This window comes from Chionomys nivalis, chromosome 9 (assembly GCF_950005125.1).
Source record: "Chionomys nivalis chromosome 9, mChiNiv1.1, whole genome shotgun sequence".
In the NCBI taxonomy this organism is placed as follows: domain Eukaryota; kingdom Metazoa; phylum Chordata; class Mammalia; order Rodentia; family Cricetidae; genus Chionomys; species Chionomys nivalis.
Genome location: NC_080094.1, coordinates 21,616,644 through 21,637,829, shown reverse-complemented (window position 1 = coordinate 21,637,829; position 21,186 = coordinate 21,616,644). Strand labels below are relative to the sequence as shown.

The window sequence follows — 21,186 nt, the reverse complement described above, 5'->3', positions numbered from 1 at the left end:
GAGGTGGATATTAACATTGGCCTCAGCAGGGGGTGTAAAATGAGTAGCTATGGCTCTTTTCTGACTTGGCTGTTCCTCTGAAGCCTAGCTCTGGGCCAGACCCAAAGAGGTCACCACCTCACACCTCAAGGACCTGCTGTAGAGTGCTTGCTCCAACAGAGTGGCTACTGAGCATTCCAGATGTGACTGGTGAGGCCAAAGAACTGATTCTAAATTCTGTTGATAATTTCATTTTAATCAATTAGACATTTAAAGCAATATTCCGTTTAGTTGTAGACAAACTTCTGTTAATGTTTGGGAAGTAAGATTTATCAATGTGTTTGGTTTTTTTTTTTTTTAATTTTAAAAGCTAAATGTTGGGGGCTGGCAAGATGGTTCAGAGGTTAAAAGCACTGACTGCTGGTTGCTCTTCCAGAGGTCCTGAGTTCAATTCCCAGCAACCACATGGAGGCTCATAACCATGAGATCTGGTGCATACATGCAGACAGAACATTATATACTCCTGTGGGAGATCTGTAAAGATCTGTCACTTGTATTGCTTTAATAAAATGATGATTGGCCAGGAAAGGGTTTATTTGGCTTACACGTCCACATCACTGTTCATCATAGAATGAATTCAAAACAGGAACTCAAACAGGGCAAGAACCTAGAGACAGGAACTGATATGAAGGCCATGGATGGGTGCTGTTTAGTGGCTTGCTCCCCATGGCTTGCTCAGCCTGATATGTTACAGAATCTAGGACCACCAGTCCGAGGATGACACCATTCACAATGGGCTGGGCCCTCCCCCATCAATCACTAATCAAGAAAATGTTCTACAGGCTTGCTACAGCATGATCTTATAGAGACACTTTATTTATTTGTTTATTTATCTGATTTTTGGCTTTTCGAGACAGATTTTCCCCATGTTAACAGCAACCTTGGCTGTCCTAGAACTTGCTTTGTAGACCAGGCTGTCCTGGAACTCTGAACGCACAGAGATCCGCCTGCTGGGGTTGAAGGCAGGCGTCACCAAGCCCTATTATGTACGCACTTTCTTATTTGAGGTTCTTTCCTTTCAGATAACTCTAGTTTGTGTTAAGTTGTCATAAAACTGCCCGGCACTGTTGCTCCTCCTGCCTCAGGCTCCTCAGTTAGCTACGATGGCAGACCCCTGTCACTGTGCCAGCCTTAGATCATCCTTCTACTGGACAGTGTGGTTGTAGCCAGTGTTGAATTGGACATATTTGAATAACACTACAAGGCTCTGGAGACAGGGGCAGCTGAGGAATGGTATCGTTCATCTCCTGTAGCAGGAGAGGGTTATCCCAGTTTGTTTGCCGTTGCTCTGGTAGAAACCATGACCAAAGCAACTTGGGGAGGAAAGGGTTTATTTGGCTCACACACCCCAGGTCACAGTTCATCCCTGAGTGAAGTCAGGGCAGGAGCTGAAGCAGAAACCATGGCGCAACACTGGCTCGTTCTGCGTGCTTTCCTATACAACCCAGGACCACCGGCCCAGGGGTTGCACCACCTACAGTGCGTTAGGTCTTCCTAATCACTAACCAACCCCTCTCCCCACCAGATTGCCTACAGGAAAATATGATAGAGACAATTCCTTAACTGAATTCCCTCTTCCCAGATGACCCTAGCTTGTATCAAGTTATCAAAAATCCAATTAGCAGAGTCTTTTTTGTGTTTGGTGTGTGTGTGTATGTGTGCATATGCACGTGTTTCCCTGTATTTGGAGGCCAGCGGATAAGCTGTGCTGGTGTTCTGCAGGTACCACCCTCTCGCTCAGCCCCACCCCGCACCCCCAGCCAGGGTCTCATTATATAGCTTTGGCTGTCTTGGCTCTGCTATATAGAATGGGCTGTTCTTGAACTTCCGGTGATCTTCCTGCCTCTGCCTCTTGACCGTTGTGATTATAGACTCGTATCACCCCTCCTGGCCTGAGAGAGCCCTGCCACTGTTCAGTGTAGCTGTGTTGTTCTGGAGCTGGAGCTACAGAGGAGGAAGGGTGCAGGGAAGAGAGGGTGGAGGTGCGGGAAGGCAGGCTGGAATCACACAGAAAGATGGTGGCCAGTTGGTGAGTCTGTTTGTTTAGATCCAGCCCTCTGCTCAGCCCTGGCAGGACTGTGGCGTCCTCTCCTGTCTGGTCCCCAGACAGAGCTTCTGAGAAAGAGGCTTTTGTCCACCAGCTCCTTCTGTTTTCTTCTTAAGGTGGTTGCACATGCGAGTGCCCTGGGGCGCATGCGCGTGTGGGTGCTGTGGGGCGCATGGCATGCAGCACACACACACACTGCCACTGCTACCTGATGTCATCCCTACCGGTTCCATGTCCTAAAACAAGAGCTTTTCTGTAGCAATCTCCTTTCTGGATAGACCACAGGCTTTCTTGCCAAGGAGGCCCTAGTCAAAGTCCTTTCCCGTGGTGAATTTCACTCTGATCTTAGGCAGGTCAGTTGGAATTGTTTCAGCCTCACTTTCCTATTTTTTTTTTTTTTTTTTTTTGGTTTTTCGAGACAGGGTTTCTCTGTGGTTTTGGAGCCTGTCCTGGAACTAGCGCTTGTAGACCAAGCTGGACTTGAACTCACAGAGATTCGCCTGCCTCTGCCTCCCGAGTGCTGGGATTAAAGGCGTGCGCCACCAACGCCCGGCGAGCCTCACTTTCCTTATCCAAAAAGAAACAATGAAGACAATGTACTGATAGCCAGGCGGTGGTGGCGCACACCTTTGATCCCAGCACTTGGGAAGCAGAGGTAGGCGGATCTTTGTGAGTTCGAGACCAGCCTGGCCTGCAGAGTGAGTTCCGGGACAGCCAGGGCTACACAGAGAAACCCTGTCTTGAAAAACCAAATAGTACACAGACAACCTAGTAGTTAAGATCCTGGGTCCAAGGCCCATGTTGTAGGGCACACCTTTAGTCTTGATACTGGGGAGGAAGAGGCAGTCTGTGAGTTCAAGGCCAGCCTGGTCTGTACAGTGAGGGCCAGCCTAGCCAGGGCAAATTGAGAGATAACTAACTCAAATAAGGAGTAGGGGAAGAAGCAGCGGCAGCAGCACCATTCCCACCCCCTCCCATCCCCACCCACACCTCCCCCACACCTCCCCCACACCGTCTATGTCCTGTGGTGATATTTTGTGCTCTAACAAATAAAGCTTGCCTGAGGATCAGAGTGTTGAGTCAGCCACGAGTTAGCCACAGAGGCCAGGCAGTGATGGCTCACACCTTTAATCCCAGTACTTGGGAGTCACAAGCCTTTAATTCCAGTCAGACTGGGAGGTGGAGACAAGAAGGGATACGGCTGGGCAGAGAGAGAAATACAAGGTGGGAGGAGGCAGGACCTCAAGGAGTTCAGTCTGAGGATGTGTAGAGGCGGTGGCTTTGGGGGTGGGGTGGGCGATTGTCCCAGCTCTGCCCCTCACTAGTATGGTCTTCCGTGTGTCAGCTCACTCCCTGGAGCGCAGGATGTTCATGTTATACAGGGTCCTGTTAGAGAGGCTGGACCTCTCCATAGGATCATCCTAATCTTCTGTTGGTTCTAGACGCTGACGCAACCGCTCATGCCTTCTCTAGATTAGGAGGGAAGTGACTTGTCCAGGCCACAGAACAAGCCAGGCCTGTGTGACTCCAGAGCCCAAGTTCACAAACCATGTCTGTTTTTTTCCTGTTCATCTGATTGTCATGTCCCTTATGACACGGAATCATGGAGGTTGGTGCTCCTGAGTGCATGAGGACTCTGGTCTCTCCTCCCGACTACACTGCCCATTGTGGACCAGGCCAGGCCTCCGATCAAACTCAAAGAGGAAGCAAAGGGGCTTAAAACCTCTATGAACAGAGTGCCAGTGTTAGAAAGGCTCCGAGAGATGCCTAAGCCCAGCTGCACTGTGTCACAGATGGGGAGACAGAGGCAGATCAGTCAGGTGGAGACAGTGATGGGGGTGCTTTTCCCTTGGTGCTGGAAACCTCTGGGCTGCTGTGGAAGAAAGCCCCGAGGAGAGGGCCCTCCTGTCTGTCCCCAGGGCGCTGTGAAGTCTGTGGGTCCCATGGCACTTCGTTTTCTCTCTGGCTGCTCAGCCCAGGCTCCTTCTTCCTCATTAATTGTCCCACAGTTAGTTTTGACTTCTTTCCTTTCCTTTCTCAGGCCTGTGGATTCACAGCGGCCTTAGAATAAAGGTTCATCCTCACAGTAGCTTCCAGGGCTCTGCAGACTCCCCTCCTGCCCTCGGGCTCTGTGTGGCTCTCGGGCCTTTCTGTCTAACAGGTTCCACAACTTCCCAGGTTTCTTGGACCCTCCTGTGCCAGCCTCCCGTGCCAAGGGGCTAACACTCTCTTCTCATTCCAGGTGCCTGGTGTAGGAGGCCTTCCCCAGGGAGCCAGTGTACAGAGGAGGGGTGAGTGCCCAAGAGGCTGTCTCCTGTTTCAGCTGAGGTTGGGCCCAGAGGTTCTAGATTGTTCTGTTACTGCTGAGGCAGCATGAAGGTTTGTCTAGGTCTCAGGTTTCTCTAAGGCTGGCGAAGGGGGCAGTGCTGAGGCTGTCCCTGTGGAAGCAGAGGCTGAAGCATCTCTTCGCTGGGCACTCTGTCGGCACACTCTGCCTGAGCCGCTTGCCCACCAAGGGTGGAGACAGCAGACTGGAAGCTGGATCTAGCTGGATCTACAGGCCCTCGGCCCTTGCTTCCCTTTGCTCAGCCACTCCGGGGTGTAGATTAGACTAGTCAGAGGGCAGTTCTGCTCAGCCTTGCCACTGAGCACAATGGAACCTCCTGTTCTGTTGGTCCTAGAATCATGTATTTGTGGTACAGGCAGGTGTTGGGGAGCCTAGGGTCAGGATAAATGAGATTTCTTGAACTTTCTGGCAGGAAAATTCTCTTTTGTTTTGTCTATTTTTTTTTTTTGAGACAGTTTTTTTTGGGGAAATGTTTGTCGGAAATGAACCTCAAAGAATCTTAACATACAGGATAGCTAAGTGGGTTGCATCCCCTTCTGAAGTTGAAGCAAGGCTAGAGAATTGGCTAATTCCTCAGGACAGGAATACCACAGACCTTTCTTTGGCTTTGGGGTCAGATACTTCGCAAACCATTGGCTCAGCTAGGCACAGTGACACAGGCCTACAGCCCTCCACTAAAGAGGCTGAGGGAATGGTCCAGACCAACATGAAAACTGGACTCACAACAATAAGATAAAGCAAAATAAGTCAACAAACAGAAAAGAGAAATCAAAAATACTACTGGCTCACAGTAGGGTGAGGTTGCAGAGCGGGCAAAAGCTAGTGACCTACATGGATTGAGAAATTGTGAAGTCACATGCTAATGTCACTGTGGGGCTGTTAGGCAGGATTGCTGCGGCTGTAACATTATTCTAGAATCTTCTAGTTTAGTTTTGGATCCATATGAGGTATACACACACACACACACACACACACACACGTGCGCGCATGCAGGGTCTGTGGTGGAGGGGCTGGCAGTGATGTTGAGCCAGGCTGGGGCAGGTAGAATGAATGGCTACAGAGCTGGAGTGTGTTATCCCTGAGTAGTGGGGGCAGGGGCGGCTTTAGCTCCATGTAAGAGGAGCGATTTGGTTCCTTCCTGCCAGCACTCGGCCCCACAGAGATCTCTGGGCAGGAAGCACTGGGAACAAGGAATTCTCTGTCTGTCCGCAACCAAAGGGCAGCCCAGACAGCAGGGGCGGTGGATTAGGAGTCCCCAGGAGGGGGCCTGCGCAGCAGTTCCTGACATTTGGGTAAGCTCCTGTGTGCAGAGAGAGATGGGGGCACAGTAACAGGAGGCAGAGGTCCATCTGCTCAAGCATTTATTCCTCATGTTTCTCAAGCTCTCCCAGGAGCCAGGTTCAGAGGCCACTCTGTAGGACTCAGGGTAGAGAAAGAAGAGACAACAGGTACTAGACACCATCTGTTTACTGAGAGAGCCAGGGGTTGGGGGGGGGGGCGTTAGTTTTCTCAGGCTGCCTGCTGTCCAGGAGGCCACTGGTCCACTAAGTCCCATATACTTTCTCTGAGGTCTTGACCCTGTTACTTTTCCTTTCTGGACCTCAGCTCCATATTTAATAGACTGTGGATGAGCATATTAGAGCTGTTGAAGGGTTCCCAGCTGGGAGAGGCTGGGCCTAAGTGCGCAGGGGCAGTCCCTACATTGGCGGCACAGACTTGCTCCTCTTGCCCGCTTGACCTGGATCAGAGCATAGGACCGAGGATGAAGAATCAGGCTAATGCGCCATAAACCCACTGTCTTTCTCTCACTCCTCTTGTCTCTTCCCTATGAGCTGTCCCCTGCTTCAGTTTAGATGTCTGGCCATCAAGAAAGGACTGATTTCCTTCTAGGGTTTCTTTGTCAAGAGAAAGACTCTTGACTGGTCCCATCTTTGTTAGACAGGAATATTTTCAGTTGCTTGGCATAGGTCAGTTTCCTGCCCATGTACCTAACAGAGGGGTGAGGCTACCACCAGACCAAGGTCATGCTGACTGCTGCACAGACACCCCTGGACCATACTAGGGTTTTTGCTGAGTCCCGGTTATAGGAGGATGAACAGTTCATAGCCTGCAGGGGGCAGAAATGCCCCTCTTCTCTGTTGCGTATAGAACATCAGCAGTGATAACAATCACTTAATGACTGCATCACTGTCTGCATGTGACCCGGGCAGCCAGTCTCCTCTCTGGCTTGTTTCTGATAGCAAGTGGGGCAATGATGGTACCCCCTCTACTGATATGCTGGTGTAATTACGTAAGGGAATATGGCTAACATAAAGCCCTGAAGGAAGCGAAGGCCCAATAATGCAGCCTTGGTAACAGAGACCTGATGTGCTTTCAGGCCCCACTGCGTGGCGTGCATTATCCTCATGACGGTCCTTTGGTGAGTACTGTCATCATCAGCCCATTGTATAGGTGCAGAAGCAGAGGCGCAGCTTAGTCCATACACTGGGATTCAGGCCCATGGAGCCTGGCTTCAGAGCCCAGCCTCCGATCATTCTGTTTGGTAGGTCAAGTGACCATCGTGTGTCTGTTTGCCTGCTGTTTAGTGGCACACTTCACAGCCTACAGAGGCAATCCAGCTGTACTATTCTGACTTCCTGCTGAAGTCCACGGTCTGTCTCCATGCAAATCTATCTGTCCAGCATGCAACTCTGCGCCAGGTGTCTTGAAAGAGAAGAAAACCCATCCATGAACCCGCCTAAAAGATCTCCCAGACCAAGGATGCATCATTAGGCTTTGCTTTCTTCGAGGTTCTGTACTGGACGTATTATCTCATTTAATTACACCAGCTGATTGGTAGAGGAGTACTGTTATTGCCCCGTTTGCCAGCAGGAACATGCTCAGTGAGAAGACCGGCTGACCCAGGGTCCCAGGGCTGAGAGTCCACAAGCCATTGTTTAAGGTCATATCTGCTGGGCTTCAAAGCCTTTGCTGAAACGACCGTCATCCCTGTGTCCTCCAGAGTGAGATGGAGGTGTGCAGCTGTCTCTGGGACACTGCAAATTGTCTTTAAGAGAGATGGGCAAAGCACAATGGGAGTTCAGAGGAGAGAGATCAGGGAAGAGGGGAGGAGGAGGCTTGGATCAGGTTGAATGGAGTTGGTGGGATCTAAATGTATGATTCAGGAAGGGCTCTCCATGAGAGGGGAATGACTGAGCAATGGCGGGGAAGGGAGAAGCAGGGGTCGTTAGATTTCCCTAGGACTGGAAAGCTACAGGCAAAGATAGTGACCAGTCCTGTTTTCGGCTCCTCCAAAAGTGCCCATTCCTTCCATTTTATTTTATTTGTTTTATTCAATAGTGTAAGAGAAATACTCGGTATGCTTCCCCTCCTTCCAGGTATGAGGAGGCTAGCCCCATCTGGATGGTGGACCCCCAGGGCACGCTCGCTAGTAGGTTTTAGAATTAGCCTCCTTTCACCCCTGCTGGTGGGGGATGGTCCATTGCCCAGAGTTCAGAGCTCCGAGAGGCAGGGTGACTTCTGGTGGTCTTTCTGGAGAGAGGGCTTCCTAGCCTCACTCTGAACTACAGGTGGAAGCAGGTGGCACTGACCCTTGAAGAGCCACCTCTCTTACTGTTAATCATACTGGGCAGACAGGCAGACAGTACCTGTCTCTGGGATCAACGAGAACCGAGGAATGATTTTGCTGTTAGTGGCAGTCGTACTTACTAAGGAGAACTTACATTTTATAGGTGAGGACCCCAAAGTTCTAAGGAAAGCAATGGCATGTCTTTGTCACACAGAAGGTAGCTGTGTCATTGTCTACTGAAGGAGGGACGGACTCATGGGAGACTCAGTAAGGAAGCCTGCACTTCCTTCCCCTGCTTTTGCCATCTTATGGTCTCCCTGACTCCAGATGTACTGCCTGCTCCCCAGCCTCTCTCGCCTGCAGTAACAGGTCGTTCCTTGACTAACTGCCTGCCTACAACCAGAGGGGCTGTGTAAGGAGAGGTTTCTTTGTCTTGTTCTGTCCTGCAGCTGCTTTTAAATAATCACCCGGAGGCTTAATATTAATTACAAAATATTTGACCTATAGCTCAGGCTTATTGCTAACTAGCTCTTACATTTAAAGTAACCCATTTCTGTTAATCTATGTATTGCCATGTGGCCATGGCTTTACTGGTTGGCCCTCTGACATCTTGCTTCTTGGGCAGCTGGCTCACATCTCTCTCAACTCCCACCTAGCTTTATTCTGCCTAGCTATAGGCCAATTTAGTTTTTATTATCAACCAATAAGAGCAGCACATTCATTGCATATGGAAGGTATCATCCCACAGCAGGGCTGTTTGGGGAGGGTCCTGGCTCTGGAATGTTCCCCCAGAAAAGGCTTAGATATCCAGCATTCCTCTGAGGCTCCACAGCCTGGAGTTTCTCTGATCTTCTCTAGCTCACTTGGACTAGAATACAAGTAAGTACCTGAGATTTTCCCACAGAAGGATCCTCAGTCCTCTCTCTCCCTCTCTCTTTCTCTCTCTCTGATTTTCCTCTATAATCCTGAAGTACAGGACAGAAAAGTGAGTTGTTTTGTTTTGAGATAGTCTCCTAGATAGCCTAGGCTGGCCTTGAATGTACCTCAAAAAAACTTAGTATGACCTTGAACTTCTGTTAGTCCTCCTGCTGGGATTTCAGCACACCTGGTCTCAGTAGTGCTGGGGACTGAGACTGGCCTTTTACATATGCCAAGCAAGCAGTCTACCAGCTGAGTCATATCCCAAACCTTAATAGTCCCTTTTTGTGGATAGATTAACTGAGGCTCAGAGAAGGCAAATGACTTCTCCAGGAACACACATTTAGCGTAGTAGAACTAGGTTTCAGTACACAGGAATTCAGCTCCTCCTTCTCATTGCCTGGTGCTGGCAGCTATGGGGAGCTTTGGGGGTGTTCTCTCAGTTCCTCCCCACTCCAGTATCCCCTCCTTGATCTAGGCCAGTGTGCTTGCGTGCTTGTTGTGTGTGTGTGTGTGTTTGTGTGTACGCTCACGCACATGCTCATGTGGGCATGTGAGCATCTTGCCTCCAACTTCCCGAGAACTGCAGGATAAGGCCTCCTGTGTTTTCAGGTCCCATAGCTGCATCTCCAACCCACTGCTTTGCCCGTCTTAGCCAGTGTAACAGGCTGGGCTTCCTTCTGACAACCTGAACAAGAGTAACCATTTGACGGGTTTGGGGTTCCTTCTGTGAGATGCTAGAAGCATGGGCTGCTGCCTGCTATCCAAGTAGTAGATGGGGAAACTGAAGCCAGGATTGGCAGTTGCTGCCATCCGGTTACTAGAGAGGCCCGGCTGGGAAGAGGTTGGGCCTGGGCTGTTAGGAGTGGGTTTTTCCTGGGGAAGCCCAACACACTGAGTGTACTCTCTAAGACAGTGTGTTCAGTGTTTACCTTGTACACACTAAGGAGTGCTTTGGGTTTTTCCAGAAAAGTAGTGCCATGTATGAACCCAAACTAGAGATTTGAGCTTCTGAGAACACTGGACTCTTGTAAACCCAAAAGGGATCCTGGGATCATTGGGGATGGTTGTGCAAATCTGGAAATACTCTAGATAAGCTTTATGGCAGGCGAATGACCTCTCTCATAACTCAAGACTGGGGGTGCTGGAGAAATGGCTCAGCATTTTAGAGTACTGCTGTTCTTGTGTGGGACCCTGCTTAGTTCCCAGCACCCACATGGTGGCTCACACCCATCTGTAACTCCATTCCAGGGAGTCTAGTGCCTTCTTCTGGCCTTTGTGGGCACCAGGCGTGCACACAGCTCACACACAAGCATGCAAGCAAAACTCACACACATAAAATAATCATAAATCTTATGCTTATTTTAAAAAAAAGAATAGTCTGGATTAGAGCATACCTCACCCGGTAGAGCTCAGCAGATTTGTTGAATAAATCATTAATAAACATCACATCTTATAAAGCACATATGTTTGCTCCTCCTAACAGTCTTGAGAAGAGGTAGGCCAAGAACAGTCCCCACTTAACAGGTAAAGAAACAGAGGCCAGGGAACATGAAGAGGTTCATCTTGAGCAATTGAATGTGAGTTTTATAGAGTTGGCAAAGATTTTTCCCCCTGCCATTTAACCTCTGCTTCACTAAGGCTTGACTGAAGACTTTTCCTACGGTTTGCACAGCCACGGGGGATGCGCCATTTAGCATGAACAAGCATCCATTTCTTCCCGTTGTCCCGAGACTGACAGACAGCAGAGATAACGTGGTTGGTGCCAGGAGGTGCACGCCAGGACTGTGGGTGGCCACATGGGTACCCAGGACGGGGGAGCACAAGGCAACTAGAGCCCAGGAGGGTGACAGATAACTGTGCAAGCATAGAAAACACGGCCACACGGCTGGGTCCTAGCTACTTGAGACAGAGTTGTGCCCTCTTGCGGTTACTACTGCAGGAGTCAGGGAGGTGTCTGCGCTAACATGGGGACGCATCATGCTCTGGCTGCTGGAGTTGCCTCAGCAGTGGATTGCAGTTGAACTTGTGCTCTGTCCAGACTCAGGCCTGCATGGAGACCTCGTTCCATGACTGTGAGTTTCTGTGAGATGCTTTTTTTGCCTTTGTGCCTTGATTTGACCATCCGTAAAATGGAGTCAGTAATGATCCTCATTTTGGTGAGAACACAGGCAGCTTTACTCAGTACGTAGTTCCTTTTACTGTGAACTTGAAACCGTGATGATGGTTGTTGATATTTAGATATTGGGATCTGATGTGGCCAGCAAGGCCAGTGATGATTGTGTTCTTGTTGGTAATTTCATGTGTTCAGCCCTTTGCAGTTCACAGACTATGAGCCCATCCATCACTGTACAGTGCCCTTTGGGAGGCAGGGGAGGTGGCAGCATCTCCATTGTGCTGATATTTATCAGGCAAGTGGTCCCTCATGGTTTCAGCTTGGGTCTCCCTGCTTTGAAAAACCCCTGTTGAGGTACTGGCGACCTGCCTCTGGGGCTCCACAGGGAAGGGAAGGGCAATTTTGACCCTGATTTTTATTCTGTGAATGTCATAGATAGGGTGAGCATTGGGTGACAGACACGCACAGGCCTAAAATCTAGATGTTCAGTGTGGCTGGTACAACTGTGTCCCACAGCCTTTGGGCTCAGGACCTTGGGAGCTCGGAGCCCACAGTATCTTTGTCCCATAGTCAGACAGCCCTCAATTCCTAGATTCAGGTTTCCTTTTCTTGTCTGTTTTCTGTTTTCCCTCTCTCGGCCCTGGTGGCTGTGCTTAGAAAAGGGTTGTGTCTCCGACTGCTGGCACGTTCACTGAGCTCTTACCACGCACTGGTGTCCTGGATGCTGGAGTGCAGAAGGCCAGTGCTGTGGGTAAACACGTGCTGTATTTGTGTCCCCAGGATCCAAGTGCTGGCACATAGCTCTGGGTGCTAGTTTTAGGATGGAGCCTTTGGGGGTGAAGGCTCCTTCCTCGTGAACAGTGTGCCTGCTCTTGCGAAAGATCCCGGAGAGCCGGCTTGTCCTTCTATCGTGTGGGGACATGCTGGAAGGTGCCAGCTGTATACCAGAAAGTAGAGTCCTTACCGACACCACGTCTGCTGCCACCTTGACATTCTAGCCTTTGGAGGTGTGAGGAACAAAGCCAGCTGTGGGTGATATTTTTGTATAGCAACACTCAGGGATTGGCAGTTCCTGGCTGGTAAAATGAAGGGAGCTTTCCCCCAGTCGCTGGAGCTCCTGGGAGATCGTAAGAAAGAGGTCTCTTGGTATGGGGTGGGATTTTGAGTCTGGGAAAAGTGCCTGTCCCATGGAAGCGTCTGTGTTCTGGGAAGTCAGTCTTATGCTGTGCCCCCATCTCTGCTGTGGTCTTGCTGTGCGGCCTTGGGCTAGACTGGGTGTGTCTGTGGTCTTCTCCCCATCACCCCTCTGAGGGTTTGTGTTGAGATAGGAGTCCCTTGCGTCTGTGAGACACTCATGTGGCCCGTGTGTCACATGCTCACATGAGCCCAGCCTTTTAACAAAGTCTTTCCTGTCTAGAGGGCGCTTCTCGGTCCCACAGGATCCGAGGGCAATTTCTGTCATTTTCCACCTTCCCTGCCTTCTGTCTCATTTCTCAGATAAACCTCTGGTTTCTTGCTCAAGTGACACAGCTAGACAGAAGGTTGACTGTCCGAGCAGAAGGGGAGGGACGTGGGGGACAATCCTGGTTAGTCTTGACACACAGCATTCCAGTGCTAGAAGGCTCAGCAGTGAGCACCTACCCTGTCCCCAGGCAGTGCAAGGACCTCTGGCCGGGCAGGTTGGGAGGAGCCTCTTTGAGTCCTTCCGGTCCCAGACTCTTGCTGGCTGCTGCCACAGCTCTGGGCTCTGCCATTTGGCCCTGGCACCGGGACTGGTTTGGCAGGTTTTGCCACACCCCTGAGCAATGGGAGGGCTGGAACTGGGGCAGGCCAGGCCAGAGGAAGCAGTGCTGCCTTGCCCTTGACCCCCACCCCCAAAGCCCAACCTACCCTCAGTTACCTTTTCTACCTGTGCTGGAGACTTCCTCAGTCTGTCACTGTGGGTAAGTCTAGTCTTTCCTTGAACATCAGTCTCTTTATCTGTGGGCTTGGGGCTCAGTGTTCTCCAATCATACTATCCTAACTAGAGTTTTGCCATTCATTCCTATCTGTTCTTGGACAAACTGAGCAATCTTGACAGCCCTAGGCTCTGAATGGGAAGACAGGCTTTGCCTTATGGTTATTTCCTGCAGATATTGACAGGATCAGCTAACGTCCTAGTGAGTATCAAATGTCTCTGGGAAACAGCTTCTTTCTGTACTGTGACCCTCTCAAAACGGGAGAGATGTTGTGAGTGCAGGGGTTGGGGAAACTTTCCCTAGGCACCTCCCTTACCTACTTTCCCAGCTCATAATTGCCAAGAGTCAGACTTTCTGAGCATCTCCAAGGATGCCAGATAGAGAATAAGAAGGTAGAGGGAAGCCCCTGAGTTTGCTGGCTCCTGTCCCTCCTGATCTGCAGTCAAGCCAGCGGCCAGTTCAGAGGGGAGGGAGGAACAGCCCATCTCTGCGGCAACCCCACTGTGTGGCTGAAGTACACAGGACCGCCTCACTGGATACTCACAAGAGTATGCAGAATAATTATCCCTCATGTCCTCAGAATATGTAGGTTTTGACAACATCTAGGTTAGAAGAAGGAGTAGGAATTAGAAGAGGATGTTCTCCGCCTGGGATGGAAGGCTGGTGGAGAGGAGTAAACCGGACTCATGTTTACCAGGTTTCTCCTCTGGGTCAGCACGGATCAGTTAGTTACTTTGTATACATTGCATACTGGGGGGGGCAGATAAGTTACTTTGTATACATTGCATGGGGGCAGATCAGTTACTTTATATACATTGCATGGGCAGATCAGTTACTTTGTATACATTGCATACTGGGGAGGGGGTGAATCAGTTACTTTGTATACATTGTATATGGAGAGCGGATAAGTTACTTTGTATACATTGCATACTGGGGAGCAGATCAGTTACTTTGTATATATTGCATACAGGAGCGCGTATCTTCCAAGCACACAAACCACTTCACTGACTCTTTTGTTCTTATAAAATCTAAACTTCCCAACCGGGCCTGGTAGTGCATGCCTTTAATTCCAGCAGTTGGGAGACAGAGGCAGGCAGATTTCTGAATTTGTGGCCAACCTGGTCTACAGAGCAAATTCTAGGACAACCAGGGCTCTATACAGAAATGCTGTCTTGGGGGAAAAAATTAAAATCAAAGTCTAAACTTCCCATAAAGGCCCCCAAGCAAAGGGAGCCTCCTTCCCCCACCGTGTTTCTCCCCACTGGTCACTTAATTGAGCCCCAGAAATCTCCTGTCATTTGTTCAGCAAATTCTCACCTCAGGACCTTTATATAGGTTTTTCCTTTCACTTAGAGTTCTTTCTCTGACTCTTTGGTTGATTTTTGAGACAGGTTTCTCTGTACAGCCCTGGGTGACCTGGAACTCACTCTGTAGACCAGGTTGGCATTGAACCCAGAGATCGGCCTGCCTCTGCCTCTGGAATGCTTGGATAAAAGGCTGTGCCACCACACCTGGCTGCTTCCTCTGGCTCTTTATGGCTTTGGCTCCTTACCTTTTATGTCTCAGTTTATTTAATTCTCCATCCCACTGATCCCATAACTGCTTCCTCTCTCTGCCCTGCCCAGCTTTTGAAATAAGACCTTGCTATGAAGCTCAGGTTAGCCTTGAATTCATGACACTTCTGCCTCAACTTGGGTTACTAACCTAAGCCACTATGCCCAGTTTATCTCCATATCTCAATCCCTGTCATCATAATGTGTTTGAGTGTGTAGTGTTTAATAGTTCATTTCTGTTCTAATTTCTACAGTGCACAACACAAGCTAGGCAGTCAGTGTGTTTCTGATGGAGGGAGTCAGAGTGCTATTGGGTGCCTGGGCCTACAGCACTGCTCTTAGTAGGTGCTTGGTAAATGGCAGCTTTTAGAGGGAATTAACATGGAAGTAAGTTAATGCCCACTCGTGCATGTGGGAGGGCGCAAGCAGCAACTGAAACTGGAAAGCTGAGCTGGTGTTGGATCCCGTGGTTCCTGATGCCCAGCTGTGGTTTAGATTATCTGAAGGACAGTGCCCAGAAATCATGGCTGGTGAGAATGGAGAGATGGCTCAGCAGTGAAGAGCACTGGCTGCTCTTCCAGAGGACCTGGGTTCAGTTCCCAACATCCATACGGCAGCTTACAACTGTCTGTAACTCCAATTCCAAATATCCAAAGCCTTCTTCTGACCTCTGTAGGCACCAGGACATACATACTGGCAAAATGCTCATATGTGTAAAATAAAAAGAGATAAATCTTTTTGTTTGCTCTTTGCATTTGAGTCAGGGTTTCTCTGTATATCCCTGGCTCTCCTGGAACTTGCTCTGCAGACAAGGACTTGCTCTGCAGTCTCGAACTCAGAGATCTGCCTGCCTCTGCCTTCCAAGTGCTAGGATTAAAGGTGTGCACCACCACCATCAAGCTAAAAAGAGGTAAATCTGAAGGAAAGAAGAAAAGAAAGGAAGGAAGGAAGACAAATTATTGTTGGCCATGAAGATAACTGCACAGCTCTCTTGAAAGTCTGGATACAGCCACTCTTTATTAAAAGTCCATAGTCCATGCTGTACTATGTGGTATGCTGGATAAAGGCAAACTTAGAGAGGAACAGGCTTGACCCTTGCTGATGTGGCTTTGCCAACCCAGGAGGAGAATTCAGTGGGGCACAAGCTGTATTTTCTGATTCCATTAGCTACTGCAAAGGGGCAGAGGACAGGGCGACCCGAGTTTTTATTTATTTATTAAAAGAGTTTCTTTTTTTAAAAGATTTATTTATTTATTATGTATAGAGCGTTCTGTCTGCATGGATGTCTGCACACCAGAAGAGGGAACCAGATCTCATTACAGATGGTTGTAAGCCACCATGTGGTTGCTGGGAATTGAACTCAGGACCTTTGGAAGAGCAGCCAGTGCTCTTAACCTCTGAGCCATCTCTCCAGCACCCCGAGTTTTTATTTTTTTTATTTTTAATTTATTTTTAATTTTTTTAACTTTATTTTTATTTTATGTGCATTGGTGTGGTGTTTTGCCTGTCTGTGTGAGGGTGCCTCTGGAACCAGAGTCAGAGACAGTTGCAAGCTGCCACGTGGGTGCTGGGAATTGAACCTGGGTCCTCTAGAAGAGCAGTCAGTGCTCTTAACCAGAGCCATCTTTCCAGCCCCCCGACCTGAGGGTTTAATGCATAGATTTATCCATGGCCTCTGATGGATTCATCCACAGCTCGGGTTTGGTTTCTTCATCTGTAGATGAATTGATGTTAGTGTATGCCTCCTAGGGTCTGGGTAAATGTTAGTGAGGTAGTGTGGGCAAGGCTGGGCAGAGGGATGCCATTGACTGTGTTCACTTGGGGCAAGCTGGCATCTTTCATTCAGCAGTGACTGGTTCAGAAAGGGCCTTTCAAAGAAAGAGTGTCCTAGTTAGGGTTACATTGCTGCAATAAAACACCATGGCCAAAAGCAGCTTGGGGAGGAAAGGGTTTATTTCACTCACAGTTCCATAGAACAGTTCATCATCAGAAACACGAGGGCAGGAACCTGGAGGCAGGAGCTGATGCAGAGGCCATGAGAATGCTGCTTACTGGCTTGTTCTCCTTGGTTTGCACAGCCTGTTTTCTAGTAGAACCTGGGACCAATAGCCCAGGGATGGCGCATCCACAATTGGCTGGGCCCTCCTCTGTCAATTACTAAGTAAATACCCTGCAGCTGGATTTTTATGGAAGCATTTTCTCATTGAACTTCGCTTCTTTCAGACAATTCTAGCTTGTGTCAAGTTGACATAAAACTAGCCAGGAGAAAGAGGTAACCATAGTGCAAAGGAGACAGTAAGCGAAGGGCCTCAAACGGGATTGGGTTTTAGAGTGGGCCTAAGCTTGCTAGGCATGCTGGGGAGTAGAAGAAAGGTGCAGTAGCAGGCAGCCAGTATCCTATGCCCGTGCACACTGGGCCAGGAGCTGAGACTTTGAGGAGGATCCTGCAGGGCGTTAGGTTGGGAATGAGGCAACCAGCTCTCAGGCAGGAGATGGTGAGACGGATTGGTGGAGCAGAGCAGAAGACACAAGTGGGTTGGGCAGTGTCATTGCTGGGAGGCAGTGCCAGGAGGCAGGCTGTTGGTACTGGGTTAACCTGAGGCAACGAAAATGGAGAAGAGACAGTTTAAGGAGTATGTAAGGGGGAGTGGATGAGCAAGGGGGCCGGCTATGTGGAGGGAGGGGAGAGGAAGGAACCTGTGTGTGTGGGGAACTGTAGGGCTTCCAGTGGCTGGTGGAGATTGTGGGGTCGTGGTGAGTGGAATCTGGACATGCTTGTGGGTCTTGATGTCCGGCTTGTCTTTCCTGGCTAGTGAGATGCTTCGTGAGAAACCCTGCCGTTTGGACTCTTTTTGTACTCAATGTGTTTTTTGTTTGTTTGTTTAAATTTTGTTTTGCTTTATTTTATGTGTATGATTATTTTGCCTGTATGTATGTCTGTGCACCCATGTGCATGCCTGGTGCCCAGAAATACCGGAAGAGGGCATTGAATTCCCTGAAGCTAGAGTTGCAGAGAATTGTGAGCTACCATGTGGGTACTGGGATCATACGCAGCTCCTCTGGAATAGCAACTGATGCTCTTGATCAATCTCTGGGCCATTTCTCCAGCTCTCCTGTTTGGTTATTTTGAGATGTGGTCTTAGGTGGCCTGGGTTGTCCTCGAACTTTCTGGAAAGCCAAGGTGGCCTTGAACTCCTCATCTTGCAGCCTCCACCTCCCAAGTTCATGTTACAGGTGTGGGATACCCTGCTTGGCTTTGTTCTGGTCTCTGGTATGGAAAACATTCCCCAAATCCCAGAGTGATGGATTCCTCTTCTGAGTCAAGACAGTCCTCCACGGAGATACTACACATGGCCTAGGGACTTGGCAGGGAGGGATGGCCATTTGGCTTGTAGGTGGCAATGCTGGGACTCTATTTGGAAACTGTTTTCAGAGCCCATCAGTTTTCTTCAAAGTGTATAGAGGCAATTCCACTTAGCAGAACGCTTTATGTGTTCCAGGGCTCTGGATGGGGCTGGGCAACTTTTCAAAGGTGGCATGAGGCCGGCGCTTGCCCACTGCCTTGTTTTGGTTTTGTTTTGTTTGTTTGTTTTTTGAGACATGCTTTCTCTGTCCTGGAACTCACTTTGCAGACCAGGCTGGCCTTGAACTTAAAGATCCCCCTGCCTCTACTACTGGGATTAAAGCTCTTCTTTTCTTTTACCTCTTGATGAGTGTGGGCTAGCAACCCTAGGTCACAGATGTTCCATTTTCTCCCTAAGGACAACCTGGGCCAGGATGGGGGCACAAGAGAAAGGGAGGAACTAGCCCCAATCCAAGTGGGAATCAGGGAAGAAGGCTTAAGTGATAAATTGATGACAGCCCCAGGCCCAGGCCCATTTTAAGGCAAACCCGGTGTAGGTGGACCCTGAAAGATGGAGAGGACGCGTCACTGTCCTGAGCCTTAGATTTGTGGGCCCATCTGCTCCTGCCTCCCCTCCAGAGGTGGACCCAGGACACAGCTGGAGTTCAGGACTAGTCTGTTCTGCTCCTAAGGCCAGGAGAGAAGAGCCCTGTCTGCTTGGGTGGAATCCTACTCCAGCTGATCCTGGTGTGGAGGAGAGGCTTTGTCTGTGTTGCCAAGGCAACCAAAGTTTCTTCCGCTTTTAGAGCCCTGATTGGCTGCTAGTGGAGCTTGAGCATTGGTGAATGGAAGGGCCTCCCTTCTGCCCACACCTTGCATGGAGTGAGAGACCACAGTGAGCTGTGGTCCCCGCTGCGTAGGTGTCTCTGCTCCTCTCCTTCCTGCACTCATTCATTTTACCCAGGAAGCATCTCTCATCTGGCTCCAGGGAGTCTAACCCAAAGGTCAGTGGGCTCGCAATCTAATCCTGATGTTTTCATACACTTATTCTTGGCGTTTAGAAGGTCCCATCTCCTCCCTGGGCCACATTTTCCCTTCCTATTAAAAAATGAAATAACTGGGGTAGAAAAGGCCCTGGTCCTTCCAGCTCCAACTTTTCCAGCCAAACAGCTCGGATCCTCTCCACTTTGACTTTCCACACCCCTCACCTGGCCTCTTTCAAGGCTCTGGTCATATTCTGTTTTATTGGTAGGATGCAGGTCAGAATGTAAAGCTAAGTGTGGTGACATGTGCCTGTCATCCCAGCACTGGGGAGGCCAGAGACGAAAAGATGACATTAAGGAAGGCCTAATTGGGGGACTTCATAGTGAGACCCTATCTCAAAACTCTAGGGGCTGGGGTTGTAACTCAGTGGTAGTGTTCAAGCCCTGCGCTGAGTGAAGGGTGTTTGAGTGGGAATGAATGAATGAATTAATGAATGAATGAATGAATGAAACTATAGCATTTTCTTGTCTTCCCCCTAGGGAAGTTGTGTTTTCTGAAGTTGTGTTTTTTGACACCCCCAAATCCCACAGCTATTCTTGTCCTCGTCCCCTCCAGCTAGACCCAGGCTCAGGCTAATACACTGAAGATTACCGAATGATGGAGAGAGACCCCACTTCTGTGGCCTGGCTGGGCAGCATGCAGAGCCGAACTTGGAGCAGGAGGGACAGTGTGAAGATCCCTGGGGCTCCGTGGTCCTAGGCTCCAGGCCTAACTTGCATGGTCTAAGTGATCTTGGGAGGATGCCTGGGCTACAGTTTCCACATGAATCATACAGGAATAATAACAGCACCTGTCAGGATCAAGGCCGACAAAGTGGCAGCTTCAAATGCCTTTCTCTGGTGTGTCTCGTGTCAAAGGCAAGGGGAGGAGAAAGCCTAGACTGGGGAGCAGTCCTTGGCTGCAGGTCCTGTGGTGCCCCAGGGCTGGGCTTAGATGCTGCTCATTCCTGGAAGTGTCAGTGAGCAGGGAGAGGAAGGCATTGCCTTGCATTGATGGTGTCTGAGTTGGGAGGCTTGTGTTGGAGCTGATGTTTGAATCTCACTTTTAGATCCCCAAGGACCTCACTTACGGATTGCTCAGCTGCCTTGAGAGTGGAGCACGGTGATAACCCTGAGCTCCCTGCTGGCACATGGGTAGCCCAGTTGGCGCTGGCCTTGACTTGGCCCAGCTAGACTTGCTCCCACAGGCTGGCCTGGATGATGACCTTCATGTTCGGGCTGTGGTATTTAGTACGTAATGTCAGTTGTCTTAAAAAGGGCTTAATGGGGGGACATCTGGGAGTGACTCAGCCCTGTTTCTTCTTGACTCACCAGACTGAGGGTCAAAGGTGGCTTGCAGAGGTCATTGGCCTTCTGAGTGTGGTAAGGAGTTGGACTCTGGCCCAGCCTCCCACCACCTCTGGGCCTGCAGCAGCTAGGACTTGGTCGCTGTCCATCTCACATGTAGTGGAAAACAGCAGTGGACACTGGACAGTGAGGATGTCCTGGAGGACCTGGCTCTTGTGCTGGAGTTTGCCAGTCGGGAGGGTGTGGGTGATGAGGTGGGAGGGAACGGAGAAGAGAACCCGCAGAAGGAGAAAGGAAGCTGGCATGGGCAGGGCATTCGTGAGAATGTGCAATGAGGAGGTCATTCTGGGCACGTTATGTAGCGTACGTCAAGGGCGGTCTTATGTCTCAGTGAGGCTGAGGGCTGGGCCAAGAAGTGAGTGTGCATGTGTGGTGTTGGAGGCTCCCAGGGGAAACACAAGCAGCATGATCATCCCAGAAATGCTAGCAAACTCAATGAAGGCCCTTATCTGTGAGGCCAGCCCTGTTTCCTGGGGTGGACATGGGCAGTTGGGTGTGGCCCTTCACCTGGGTGCTTATTTTTTGTTGTCGTTGCTTTTGTTTTGTTGTTATTGTTTTGAGACAGAATTTCTTTGTGTAGCCCAGGCTGTCCTAGAACTCACACTGTGGACCAGATTGGTCTCTGAACGCAGAGATTTGCCTGCCTCTGCCTCCCAAGTGCTGGGATTAGTTTGCTCCACCACTGCCCAGCGGCTTGGTTTGTGTGTGGATGCTCTCCTGGGTTCCACACTGGCCAGGGTGGGATCACTTTCTCAGACTCCCGAGTGAGGAGTGGAGTGGGGGCTTTAGTGCCTTCCTGGCATCTGGTTTGATCGTGAGTACGGTGGAATCAGAGGCAGGTGTCCTAGGTTACAAGGACCCACTCACGTCCCCTCTGCAGAACCCCTCTAGGACACTGAACCCATCT

At 49.8% G+C, this 21,186-nt stretch overlaps 1 protein-coding gene across 4 annotated transcripts in view; it reads left to right on the top strand.

Moving 5' to 3' along the window:
- The window catches only part of Epb41l1 (erythrocyte membrane protein band 4.1 like 1), a 123,457-nt gene that overhangs the window by 12,616 nt on the left and 89,655 nt on the right, over positions 1-21,186 (top strand). For 2 of the 4 annotated variants that reach the window (XM_057780453.1, XM_057780451.1), the window contains exon 2: positions 4,329-4,377. The exons of the other annotated variants lie outside the window; for them this stretch is intronic. The gene's annotated coding sequence lies outside the window, so the exon portion shown is untranslated. The remainder of the gene's footprint in view (positions 1-4,328; positions 4,378-21,186) is intronic. 4 annotated transcript variants of the gene reach the window in all.